Raw genomic sequence first — 13,777 nt, forward strand, 5'->3', positions numbered from 1 at the left:
ATTTTTTATTAAATTATCTTAATTTCGGCAATAAATTAAAAAAAAAAATATATTAAGTTGATACAATATGAATGGAGATAATTAAATATATGTATCATGTAAACACGCATCGTTGAAAGTAAGATAATAGAAAGTTACGAGTTAGTATGCGTATTAAGTGCTCGATGAGACTGATTTCTCGATTTACTTCTCATACGCGATCTTTATACGCGGTTAGAAAATATATCTTTCAATAATATTTATTAAAATTATTGTATATTATTAAGCTAAAAGTTTTTACCTTTTTTTCATACTTATTACACCGTTACGAATATTCCGCGTAAACCGAGGAATCAGTGTACAATATTATTAACTATTGCATATAAACTGACCAAATTTTTCTATTGAGTCATCTATGAGTGGACGTTTTGTTGAGCGTAATAAATTGGTCATAGATCTAAAACAATTTAAATAATTGAAACATTAAGATTGTATAAACATTTTATCTCACAAATAAATTATTTCAGAATTTAATAAAAATCTTATTTTCTACTTTTAACAAATTTAAATAAAAACTTCATTTGGTCGTACAAATGAAATGGTTATCTTGTAATCGCACCACTTCCACTTCTCGTTTCCATTTCTCTCAGCTTTTTTTCCCGAGAAAACCGCTCGCGTAATCTCACCCATTTATTTTGACAATCTGAAACTAATAATAAATCTATTTTATTACATATACTGTACATACTGTAAGAAATACACATCATGATATCAAAATCTGACAAAAATAAACAATTTATCATCAAAATTGCAATAATTGCACACAATGTATAACGATACAATTATACAAATTGCAATTTGTTACCTTTTGATAACTATAAATTTTTCTATCATGTCAATAATTATAAAAAACTATGAAAGATATTTATTACGACTGCACTAAATATTAATATACATAAATATTTTCTATACCTGTTGCATTTAAAACTTGTGCTATCTCTTTCCAGGAGTTATTTTTCTTTAACGTATCTTTAAAATCCTTATTTTCCTTATCATAAAGATGTGGATAACTCTTTACCAAATTGATTAATCAACAGTCTTCCTCTTTGGAAGAATTTAACATAAACATGTTTTCGTTTTCAATAATTCCATCTTTGCAATAATCTGTATGGTCTTCCATTTTTTAATTCTTAACGATTTGGTACTAGAAGCTGTAAAAATACATATATATATTTTTTAAATTATATTATTGTTATTAAACATTATACACAATAAAAATACATTATCAATCCAGATAGCCAAATCTACAGAAACAGATTTTGTGCAAAACCTGCTACTAGCTTTTGATGGCAGAATGACATTAAAAATTGCACATAATTTGTACTATTTGATGCTGTCGATAAACTGCCATCAAAAACAAATATTGCTGGTCATGCTAAATCAGCAGATTGCCTGCAAAAATTGAGCAGAACTTGCAAATTATACTAATTTTTTGCTGTTAGTTTACTTATATGTGCAGATCCTGCTCAGTTTCTGCTGCCAATCTGCTGACATAATAAATAATTGTATTTTCTGACAACTAATTGCTAATAACTTACTGTCAACTCACCAAGCACGCGGACCAAAATTGTTCTAACGCAGCGGGACTTCGGAGAGGATGAAGAGGACTGTAGCTGACTGCAGCTGACTGTGGCTCATGGCTCACATGGCTGTTGATGGCTGTCAGGAGAGGAATGGCATGAATTTGAAACATTGAAATGCGTCCTTCTGATTGGTTGTGCACAGACCATATGCATAGAAATTTCGTTCTTATGGAATTTTTCATTTCTTATGTCTATGCTTATGCTCATGTTACGTAAATCAATATGGCGACTTTATGTTGGATGTTCATTGGTCAATCGGTCTTATGTTGTGCTTATGTTATGTTATGCATTTCATGTGCGAGGCCCTTTAAAGCAGAAATAGATATATGTATATTTAAAAGTTAAGTAAAAGCGAGTAGGGGGGGGGACGTTCCAGTATAGTTTAATGCAAGAATAGAAGACAATCCCGTTGCTGAATGTTCCGGCAGTGTTCCGAATCGGAGTGCTTCCAAAAGTCTAAGACGATAATCAGGCGGTAGTCAAGTAGTGGGGATAAAAGCCATGGCACACGGCGTGGCGACAGTCGCGCTCGGCGTTTATGGCACGTTTCGATTAATTGTTTCGCTCACAAGTCTCGCCGCCAATTTGCGAGTAACTGCATTTCACTTCATAAAAATATTTCTCATACAAAATATAAGCAAATTTAATATCTATAAAATAAAACAAATAAATTGAAGAAAGAAAATGTATTAAACATATTAAATAAATAAATAAATATACTAATAAAACCAATATATTAAATAAATATTATTTATTATATTACATATAAGTTAAATAAATAAACATATGATATAAAATAAATATATACTAGGTAAAAAATTGTTTATGCAAGAACATATATAAATGTAGAAAAATATATTTTATGTACATAAATCTATGTAAATGTATATAAATCTATACATATGTAATTACATGTGTAAAAACATAATATACATATATTTATACAGAGTTGTACATATATTTTTATACAGGGTAGTCAAAAAGTATCGGACCCCCCCAATATTTCCGTTCCTTTGCATTTTACAAGAAAATGTTTCAGACAAAAGTTGTAGGGTTTAAAAAGATCTATTTACTGATCTTATCAGTTTGATCTAGGATGGCGTCGCCAAGGTCAGATCGAAATTACATTAACTTTTTTAAATGGAATACCTAACTTTTTATTGCATATTCTTGTAGCTTGTCTCGAGACCTTTCCAAAACACTACAAGAAAGTTTATTTTCGTTGAGTACTTTCCGAGTTGTGAGGCGTGAAAGCTACAGTGTACTGTAGTGTGGGTCCAACCAGTTAAGGCAAGAGTGGCGTGTGGGTCCGGCCAGTTAAGGCAAGAGTGGCGTGTGGGTCCGGCTTGCCTTAACTGGTCGGACCTTGGCGACGCCATCCAAGGTCAAACTGATAAGATCAGTAAATAGATCTTTTTAAACCCTACAACTTTTGTCTGAAACATTTTCTTGTAAAATGCAAGGGAACGGAAATATTGGGGGGGTCCGATACTTTTTGACTACCCTATATATCTATTTTTCCATGCAACTTTTTTTATGAGATATCACTCTATGAAGAATATCTATATATATTTGCAATAACAATAGTTTTCCACATCACCCATGAGGTACTATTGAAGATGCGTTTTTTTTTTTAAGTGGTTTCCCTCGTAGGCCTATTCCACTAAAAAATAATATGGGACAATAATCGCACATGTGTTACTATGTTGTTTACAAATTTGTTCTTATAACAAGTGCACATTGTCTTGTGCAGACACAATGTCTTGTGCAGACACGATGTCTTGTGTAAACCTGTTTATAAAAAACACACTGAAAAAAATTTACTAAATTTATGTATTTAAATAAATATTTGTATATTTACAAGAAAATATTTACTTTACGATATTTAAATTACAAATTAAATATGTATTTACATTTATTAAATATATATTTTCTTGCAATTGTACAAACAAATATTTCTTAAAATTTAGTAACTTTTTTTAAAAAGTGTAAAATTGCACTATTAGATTGCAGTAATAGATGAGGAGGGACAAGCAATATCATCATCTGCAGCGTATAGCTGAAGACTACTCTTTTTTCTTGTACAAGTTCTAAATATATTTTTTTTTACAAGAGATTTAAATGCTGTTCATTGATTTTTATGGTTAGAGCATTTTCTGGTCTCGTGCATTTACCATACAGCAAAAGACGACAAACTGTTCCGTTTTCTTTTTTTTTTTTGTTTTGGTGTTTGTTAGAATAGAAAATATTCTTTCTGGATCGGCATTAGAATGCGGAAGAGATCTAATTGCATTTAAAAGACATTTTAAAAATTGGAAAATTTTATACTATTATTTGCATCTCAATACTGCAAAATTTCTATCCACATTTTGTCAAAATTTTGATTTGACAGATTTATTTTCTCCGTTACTGATAGATTGGAATGTAATAATAATTATTCCTTTCTCAAGCCATTTTTATCAAAACTGCTGATAGTGTCGTCTATAAAAGAAATGTCATTCAACGATGTGTTAATGGGAATATCAAATGCTAAACGTGATTGAAGGATTAATAGTTTTGATAAAAATGTCGTTAACTGACAATCTTTTTTGGATTTTTTTGGCAGTAATTATATAAAATTGTAAACAATTATTTCCAATTATTTTTACCACGTCTATGTCGTCTTCCTCTAAATTTATAAGGTATTCTTCACATTCAGAACCTAAATGAAAACTATCTACGGATTTATAGTACTCAATATTTTTAAATTTAATGTGCAGTAAATTTGTTACATCCGGCTTTAAAAGATTACAACAAATCTGATCCAGAAACTGTTTTCATTTTGGCTGTAGTAAAAGAATTACTGTTTCTTCTTTGACTTGAAAAAATGCATTAAATCTATTAAAAAAATTCAATACATACTTCAGAAACAGTACATTTGTTTTTATTTCTACATTTTCTATTAAAATCAATATATTTTCTGCACATTTGGTTCTCTCACTCGTAACCATTAAAGTCAAGAAATTTTTAATAACGTCCCAAGATCGAATAATTCTTTCCACCCATGTATAGTGAGAGAGCCATCGTGTGTCAGATAATTTTACCAGTTTGTATTATAATTTTTACCTTTAAAACATTCCAAAAAGTCTCGATAAATAGCTAATTGCTTGAGACTGCTATTAACGTAATTTACATTTTTTTTACAAATTTATCGCAAATTTCTGCTAATTTTACATGCAGAATGTGCAGCTAATGCAGAAGCATGACACGGACACGTAAATGTCAATAAATTGCATACTTGTTCCAATTTTTTCTTAAAAAAAAGAACACATTTTTCAGTCATAACGGATGCATTATCGAATGACAATGCAAAAATATTTTTAAAAGGTATTTGTAAATTCATTTCTTTCTCATTAAATAATTTTTCTGCGCTGCAATTTGAAGCATCGAGATCAATTAATTTTACTAATTGCGATTGAATTTGTAATGTTTTGTCTACATATCTGACATGAAACGTCATTTATTTGTCATTCGTAACGTCTGACGATTTATCAATATAAATACAAAATTTATTTTTTTTAATGTTTTGTACCATACGATTTGTTTCAACTGGGCACAAAACATTGGTAATTAATTTTGAACATTTCATACGATCCATCTTCATATTTTTTAGAACATTTGGATGTTTTCTTACGCCTTGGAAAAATTGAAGTATTGTATTATTTGTGCAGTATCAAATGGAATATTTTTATCAGCAATTAATGCGTATCGAAGCTTTGCTGATTTTTGTATGTTTTTAAATGGCACAAATGCTTCATCAAATTGTTTATTTAATTCTATGTTTGATTCATTTATATTTTGTATATCACATTTTTCACATTGATCTTTATGTTTTTTGAAATGTGACGACGGATTTGCGATAAATTACCTGCAAAAGTTTTATCGCAAATCATACGTGAAAATGAATTAGAATCATGTTTGGCTTTACGTAGTCATGATCTAATTCTTTTCGAGAAATTGTCGCCTAACCCATTAATCATATGAAAGTCAAAAGTAATTTTTACTTAAATTTTTAACAATACTGTACCTGATTCTTTTATCTAAGATATTTCTTGATAGTATTGTACGATCGTATAACAAAAGATCCACAGACAGAACGACTACCTGAATGTCGCAGCATCTGTTTATTCTATGCCGCTAGTGATCGATATCAAAACTCACAGCGCAGAGCGCTCGTACAAAAAATTGTCGCAAAACCAGAGGGGCAGATACAGGCAGCTAATTTTTTTTATTTGAGAGAAAGAAGTGTAACCTAAAACATGGTTTTAATAACATCTTGGAATATGGTGGAATACATAACTATTTGGCTACTTGAAAATTGAATTCTTTCAAAATATCTAATTTCTTACTGACTTAAGTTCAACTTAAAATCTACTATATGTATATAACACGTATAAAAAGATTTTATTATTATTGTCTTTTGTTAGACTTACCTCTAGGAATAGAATCCATTTGCAGAATTGAATTTGCTCACTTTGTTTTCGAAATAAGCGCACAAGACTATAGGTATAAAATATTCGTTATTTTTAACTGTCACGTCTGTTCCGTACGAAGGACAATTTTGAACTGAACTGAAAATTCAGGTAGAGGAGATATCATTCTAGGGTTGACGACATTTAATAGAGAATTTAGTTCTCTTTTAGAAAATGTAATGATAGTCTCAAAAATTCGAAATTTTTTTTTACTTTTGGCCAGTTTTTCGGAATTTTGGCCCACTGTGCGTCGTCAAATGAATGGCGGAAGCGTAATAATATGGGCTGGTATTGGTTAACATGGAAAAACAGATATAAAGTTTATTGGAGGTAAAATGAATAGTAAAATGTATTTACAACTAATTAGTGAACAAGTTAAAAGACTTGCTACAAGGATATCCGGAGAAAAGTTCACATTTCAACAAGACGCAGCGGTTCATAGTGCAAAAGTAGTGAAGTCCTATTTTAAAGCTAATAATCCACGTTTGGAATGGCCAGCACATTTTCCGGATATAAACATAATAGAAAACTTGTGGGCAGATCTTGCTAGAGCTGTTTATGCCAAAGGAAGACAGTTTAATAGCACAAAAGAATTAAAAAAATGTATTTTATTAGAATGGGAAAAAATTAAACAAAAACGAATTAAGAAACTTTATAAATCACTTCCTAAACGAATGATTTCAATTATACAAAAGTCTGGAGGTTTTACGAAATATTAAATTTTGATTTTTTTGGTAAATATCAACAGATTTTGATTACTTAAAATACAGTACTGTTAATTTGTCGCACCGATTTTCAATGATTTTTTTGTTTTTACAGATAAAATGAATACTCTATTATGATTTTCGTACACTTATTATAGAAATTGATATACAATACCTATGTATACGTTAAATTATAGTTTTGTAATTTATAAAATAATAATTAACAAAAACATTGGGTGTGCTATTTTTTTGTCGCGGACTGTATATATCTTATTACTGTTATTCATTATACTTATTTATATACTTATATAATTATTAATTTATTTATATATTTCACCTATACAATTTTACAAATTTATTATCTAGAATATCGAATGGATTCTGAGTATCTCTGTCTCCTTCTTAATAAATTTAAATTTCTTTTCCTAATTTTATTCGCATTTTTCTCTTGCTCCATAAAAAGTAAAAGGTACTCCATTCTGAAACGATACAAGACTCCGCAAACTCGACTAAATTTGACACAGTTTGATTGAACTTGACATCAAAGCCGAGCAATGTCACGTGAGGAATGTCTCATTTCCGCTATGGTGAAAAGTAGCCAATTGAATGAGAGCTCACTTTTACTATTTTCACTAGGTTTTAGAATACGCAATCGATTCCCTGGTCGAGCATACTCGACACATTCCCAACTTCCTCGAGGGCGACCATTCTCGCCTCCTTCCGTGCTTTTGACGAGAATCCTCGTCGTCTCGAACAGCCGAGAATCCTCGGCTAATCCAAAACCACCTCCTCGGCTAATCCAAAACCACCTCCTCGGCGAACATCCTCGCCGTAGCCAATCGCGACGAGCATTCTCGTCGAGTTCGTAGGCTAAACATTCCTGGCCAATCCGCTCCGTCCTCGAATATACTCGAGAAAGACGCACCCGTCGAGCATCCTCGACGCCGACCGGGCGACTCGTAACCTAAAACATCGCCAGAGCATCCGCGCTTTGGCGATACCTACTGTCTTATTTGCCCAAGGCAGATCGGGGAAACCGCGGAATGGCCAACTCTGTTCTTTTCGACTCCTTCTTACGTTCGTTAAGTCTGATCATTAGACACTTTGTTTTGTTTAGTACGATATCAATAATTCCTGTTTATATGATCACATAGTTAAGTCTGACTGCTTTGAGACTATTACCTTTTTGACATTTCAGTTCGCTCATTACGAAGCGATTCGTTCCCTTATCACTTACATGTATTTTCTTTAAGTTTATTTTGAATAAACCTACAATATTTGTTTTTTACAAATCCCAGTGGAATTATTTAATCGAACCCAGCAATTCGTCGAGCCTATTCGCACCCGAATTCTCGACACCGCTCGAAAATCACCAGCGTTACAATGTCAGATTCAGCTTCTTCCTTGGACACTGTTGAGCAGTGTTCTTCTAAATGTTCTTCTCCTTTGTCGCTCAAGTCATCTACATCGTCGAAATTTTCCTCAGCGGATTTTAAAAGTATATTTGCCACTTCTGAGGATTTCCGTGATCGCAATTCCATTTTGCTGTTTTAAAGGGGAAAAACCATTGAAATTACTACACGAGAATGATTTTTCATACACATACATACCCGCGTATACGCATGCACACGTATGCACGCACGTACAGTGCGCGTCAATAATTCGCTGGGTCATAGTAGGTAGCTTGATTTACCGACACTGAGTCGATAACGATGAACGCCCGCGCGCGCGCTTTTATTTGGAAGAGACATGAATAACAAATATTTGGCACAAAGATTATACGTTACTAATTCTCTTAGTTATCTTCTTCTTTCTTCTTAGTCTAATTTAGGTTAAATATTTTTATTATTTATGTTAAAATGTCTACATGTTAAGCTGCATAATAAAATAAATAGTAAAATTAAAATTCAGCACACGACTTTGATACTTTGTTTTTAATTTCAAATATGAATTTATTTAGTTTAATGTTATTATGTTTTTTCTATTGCGTATAAACAATAATATATTCATATAATTACATACGCAAAATTGTTAACGCCGAAATGCATGCAGAATAATCTCCGTTACGTTATGTTTACACCGCTTGTAAATCTATCCGTATAAATTTGATTCAGTATTATGTTATTATTTTTGCACAGACAGAGATATATGTAACAACAAAAATAAACGTGTATGAGGAGGTGGGAAAGGTAAAAGAATAAGTCATTTATTAAAATTAAAATTGGTTCTTTAATTGGTTTTTTAATATATATATATTTTTAATTAAATCTTGCATTCTTGACGAATGTTCCATCGTTAAATAATTCGGTGGCTCTGAAAAGAACCGTTTGAAATAATACTGGCACCAACTAATAGTCGGTCCAGTATCCTTCCCGTGCAACCACTTGCTGCAATCGCTTCTCTACCGAATCGTTTAAATGTGCAAAATATTGAGGCTTATGCCTCAAATTTTTCCGCGAGTTCTTGGCATGTGCAACCAGTTGTTCTCTAGTTTTCTCATGTCCAGAAATCCACGAATTCGCAATTATTCCCCAAACATTTTCTATTAAATTGAGATCCGGGGATTTGGCTGGCCAATTAAGAACTTCAATTTCTGGATGTTGAGCGAACCATTCTTTTACTACGTGTGCGGTATGGACAGCACTATTGTCTTGAACTAACCGAAATATCGGCATATCTTCTTCGGTGTATATTTTGCGAATGCTGGGGAGCAACGTTCTCCAGAATATTCACGTATTCAAAAGAATTCATATGCGGCGACACTTCAATTAATTCTCCCGGACAATGAGCACTTATCCATCACCACATAGCACATGATGCGTCTTTTGCCGTAAGGAACTACGTATTTTGGATCCAGGCGATGATTTTCAGGTCTCCACACTTGTATACGACGATCATGTGCCGAACAAAATACCTTTTTGTCAGTCCAGATAGTTTTGTCCCAATCTTCAGGTGAAGCCACGTCTAAATGATGCAGCGCAAAAGCGACACGATCATCGCGATGTTTCCTCGTTAGAGAAATTTTACGCGCGACACGATAACAATGCACGTTCGCTTCGATTAAATGCCTTTGCGCTGTTCTGTTAGATATCAAGTTGATTTACAGAATGTGATACCAGAAGAAAGGGAGCAGCGTCTACCTGATTGACTAAGGCTGCAACTTCTTCAGCACTCGTTAATTGCGGTCTACGATTGTGTTTCCTTTTATCATCTAATCCTTCTATATCTTCCTCTTGATACCGCCTGATCCATTTTTGCACATTTTCTTCACTGCACGGAATACGACGCGATTTCTCGCGTGCCTATTCCACTTTCCCACATTCCGATAATGCGGCCACGTTGATCCACGAGATTGCTTGCTATGGTTGCACGAGAACGTATGAGTTAAACGAGAAGTCAAAACACATGAATTGATCAGCGATTGCATTTTGTTAATATTCCTTTCTCGTGTCAGTAAGAGATACAAAAAGAAAAACAACGGAGAATTGCGTTGCGCGTGCGCGCGAGCGCAAGCGCGATTGTCATACAATGTCAAAAAGTGCGATACTCTTCGACCACGTATTTTAATTTTCGAAAAATTCTCCTGATGAAATAACGTAAATAACAAATCGATAAATAATATCTGCACGTTATCTACACATTTAGTAAGAATTTCTAAAATAAGAATAATGAATTACAAAAGCCGAAAATACGTATAATCATTTGTGTCTTTATATTTTTTGCGACATATATAAAATGTGTTGTAATTAATATCAAAAAGCTTTAAATGCATAGAAATATTTTTTTATTGGGACCATGCGTATTTTCGTGTTGCGTATTTTGTTATTTAATCTTTATTTAATAAATTATTACTATATAAAAATGTAAATAATGTGCAGAAACTATCGATTCATTGTTTGTGTTAATTTGTCAGCAAAGTTTTTTTAATAGAACTACGAAATGTTAAAGCGCTAATGATCAAGAGAAAATATAAAAATACATCAGCATTTTTATATTTCTTTTGCAATATACAATGTATAAAACATAATTACTATGAAAAGATTTTGGAACTACTCCGAAAGATATTTTTAAAATATACGTAATATTTCCAATAAATAGATTGGATTATGTGCGTATACCTATATATAATTGAATAAATAATTATATATATTATATGTAATTAAATAAATTTAATTTTTCAGTGTTTTGGCAAGTCTTAGCAAACATGCATTACATATGGTTTAATATAGTTTTTCGCACTGAAATCACTGGAATAATTGCAATAATTAAACAAATACTTGTCAGATAAGTAGATAATATTCAAATAAAATCAAAGATGAAGCATCTATGTGCCATTTGTAATTGTAGACGTTGCTGTACCGATTCTTTTCTTTGATTTATTTTTTTCAGCTTTCCAACTCTTCACGTAACGTGCCCTGCAGAATATTAATATCTGGGAGAACATTTCTCTGCAAAATAAGGTTAGCAAATTCTGAGACGACTAGTACTACAGCTGTATCCTGGAATGTGTCCTAAGCGACAGTTGAAATCACATCCTAATATCAATTAATATCAGATAGTAGTCAAATATGTCTCACTAACAGTGTAGACAGATTGACAACAGCAGGTTCGTAAAACAGATATTCTCCTCTGGCGAAAACAATTCTACACAAATTTGAGGAATGACTAATATGTTTCTTATCTTTCAGCATACATAATTTATCAAGCTGGAAGACAGCTTTTCCCAAAAATTGAGGTTCGATACTTAAACGACACAACTGAACAAGATAAAAAATAAGAACCATATATTGGAAGTGAAAGATCGAAGAATCGCAAGCTAGTGGAACAACAAGGAAAATTAAAACACCTGTCGCGGTCTTGCGACTCGGTTGAAGGGGAGAGGTCTTGTGGCCTTCCGGAGTGGCACAAAATTAGAAAGAGGCCTAGCCGCTCTCTTCCGGAAATCGGTTACGTGAAGTGGCTTTTGAGCCGCGGGTTCCAGGCGAGGATAGGCTTCTGTTCCCTGCCGAGGAGTGTCTATTGCAGGGGAGGGTGCCTCTTGCTCTGGTGCCCCCTGAGTAAAGATTGAGGGATCGATAGTCCCAAAGGTAGTGAACTTGCCACTAGAAATCAAAGATTGTATCCCTTACCGTTTGCGTATGGAAAAAGAAAGAGAGAGAGAGAGAGAGAGAGAGAGAACGAGCGAGTGTGCGTGTGTGTAAGGTTAGATGCGATCTGAGTTTCTAGAAAGAAATAAAAGATACTTTATGAGAAAGAAAGAGAAAATTTTTTGATGTAAATCTAGTTAGAAATCTTCCAGCGAGGATCAGAGATGTCCTACCTCTGTTTCTATTTCGAAGGATTAGTATTTTTGAGAGGAGTGCGGATTTATAGGATCGAGCCTTCGAAGGCGCTATTTGAATGGAGGCTCAGGAGCGCGCATTCGGGTCTCGTTTTTTAGGATAGAAAAAAATTTGGTCTGTCTAGAAGGGCTTGTGGAGGCGCTGTTTGAGCGGCGGCTCATTCAGCGCACTACCTGGCCGCTGTATGCGACATCGGTGTTGGAAGGGGTTTAGCGGAAGGGTGGAAACCAGGGGAGAGACATCTTAGTGGTTCCTGATGGAAGTTATTAATTATTGACCCACCCGTTATCTCGTCAGCAATCTACAGCTTGGGAGGCTGCCCTGGGTTGCGCTCTCACCGATTGCTGACTCGATAGAAGTGAACTGATTTCCGATTTCGCGTCGTATTTATACCGTGTGGTTGTAGACGAGGGGTACCAGGGAGAAGAAGTTTCCGATTTCTGTTAGGTTTTTAATATAGGTAAGCCTTTTAACGATCACGCGCCTCCCGCGTGCCGCGCGGCTCTCGAGTTTAAGGGGGAATCGCATATGAGATCAAGAATTAATTTCGATACTTTAAAATTCAGTATAAAATGTAATTTTTAAAGGATTTTTAAATTGAGTGCGCAGGACTGTAGTGCTAATTTTTCTGAATTGTTACATAGCAAAAGAATTAGAATTTTTCAACGCAAACTATTTTTGTATCGATCTTGAATTTTTGGAAGACTCTAGCGGTTCTAATTTTTATGGGATTTTAATATAGTGCAAACAGACCGCAAGCCGAAAACGAGTGTAAATGATTTTTAGATTGAAATTAACAAGTTTATGAAGGCTGCTATTTTTAATTGTTTCGAGAAGATAGGTAGAATTATCATACGAAAGTTGCGAGGAGTGCACGCCCGCGCGCACCGGTGTTGCGACGAAAATTATTCCGAGATCCTTTAAATATTTGTGTAGGTCACAATTCTTAAGTTGTTTTAATTTTGATTTGACAGGATGGTAGTGACGATTTTTCTGAATCGTTACGTCACCAAAAAGTTTGAATTTTAATATTGCTTCGGAATGAAACCGATTTTTATACTTGGGACGTCTGTAACGCTCTCAGTTTTCTTGTTTCCTTAATCCCGCGTGCACAGTAGTATAGTGGAGTAGGCGCTCTACAAGAGTGCGTGTTGAAGTTCGCAATTTTATTGTTTCTACTATGAGGAAACCATTTTTCTTTGTGCCTGAATAAATCTTAAGACTCGGCGCGCGCGGGCGCTTGTAGACGCGGGCGGGAGCCGCGAGGCACGGGGAGAGCGCGCGCGAGCGTTGTGAATCGCATTTCGCGCATTATTTCCAATTTAATTAAATTTTTACTTTAACTAGTGATCTCAGGTTTGCATGTACGGCGCGATAGCACTTAGTACACGCAATTATCACGCGATCACCGGTTTATTATTTTATTATTATTTTTACCAAAAAGTATTACAAAATTTGGGCGGTTGTGCGTTGCTACTACAATTTTAGATTTGACGTGGTTATTCATGTTACATTATCTTTATATGTCAAAATTTATTCAGAAGGTTTAATCATATTTAAAATTTACGTTAACGAATGCGTGCGGATGGTGTGTAAAG

The sequence above is a fragment of the Solenopsis invicta genome, chromosome 8 (assembly GCF_016802725.1).
Source record: "Solenopsis invicta isolate M01_SB chromosome 8, UNIL_Sinv_3.0, whole genome shotgun sequence".
NCBI classification, from domain to species: domain Eukaryota; kingdom Metazoa; phylum Arthropoda; class Insecta; order Hymenoptera; family Formicidae; genus Solenopsis; species Solenopsis invicta.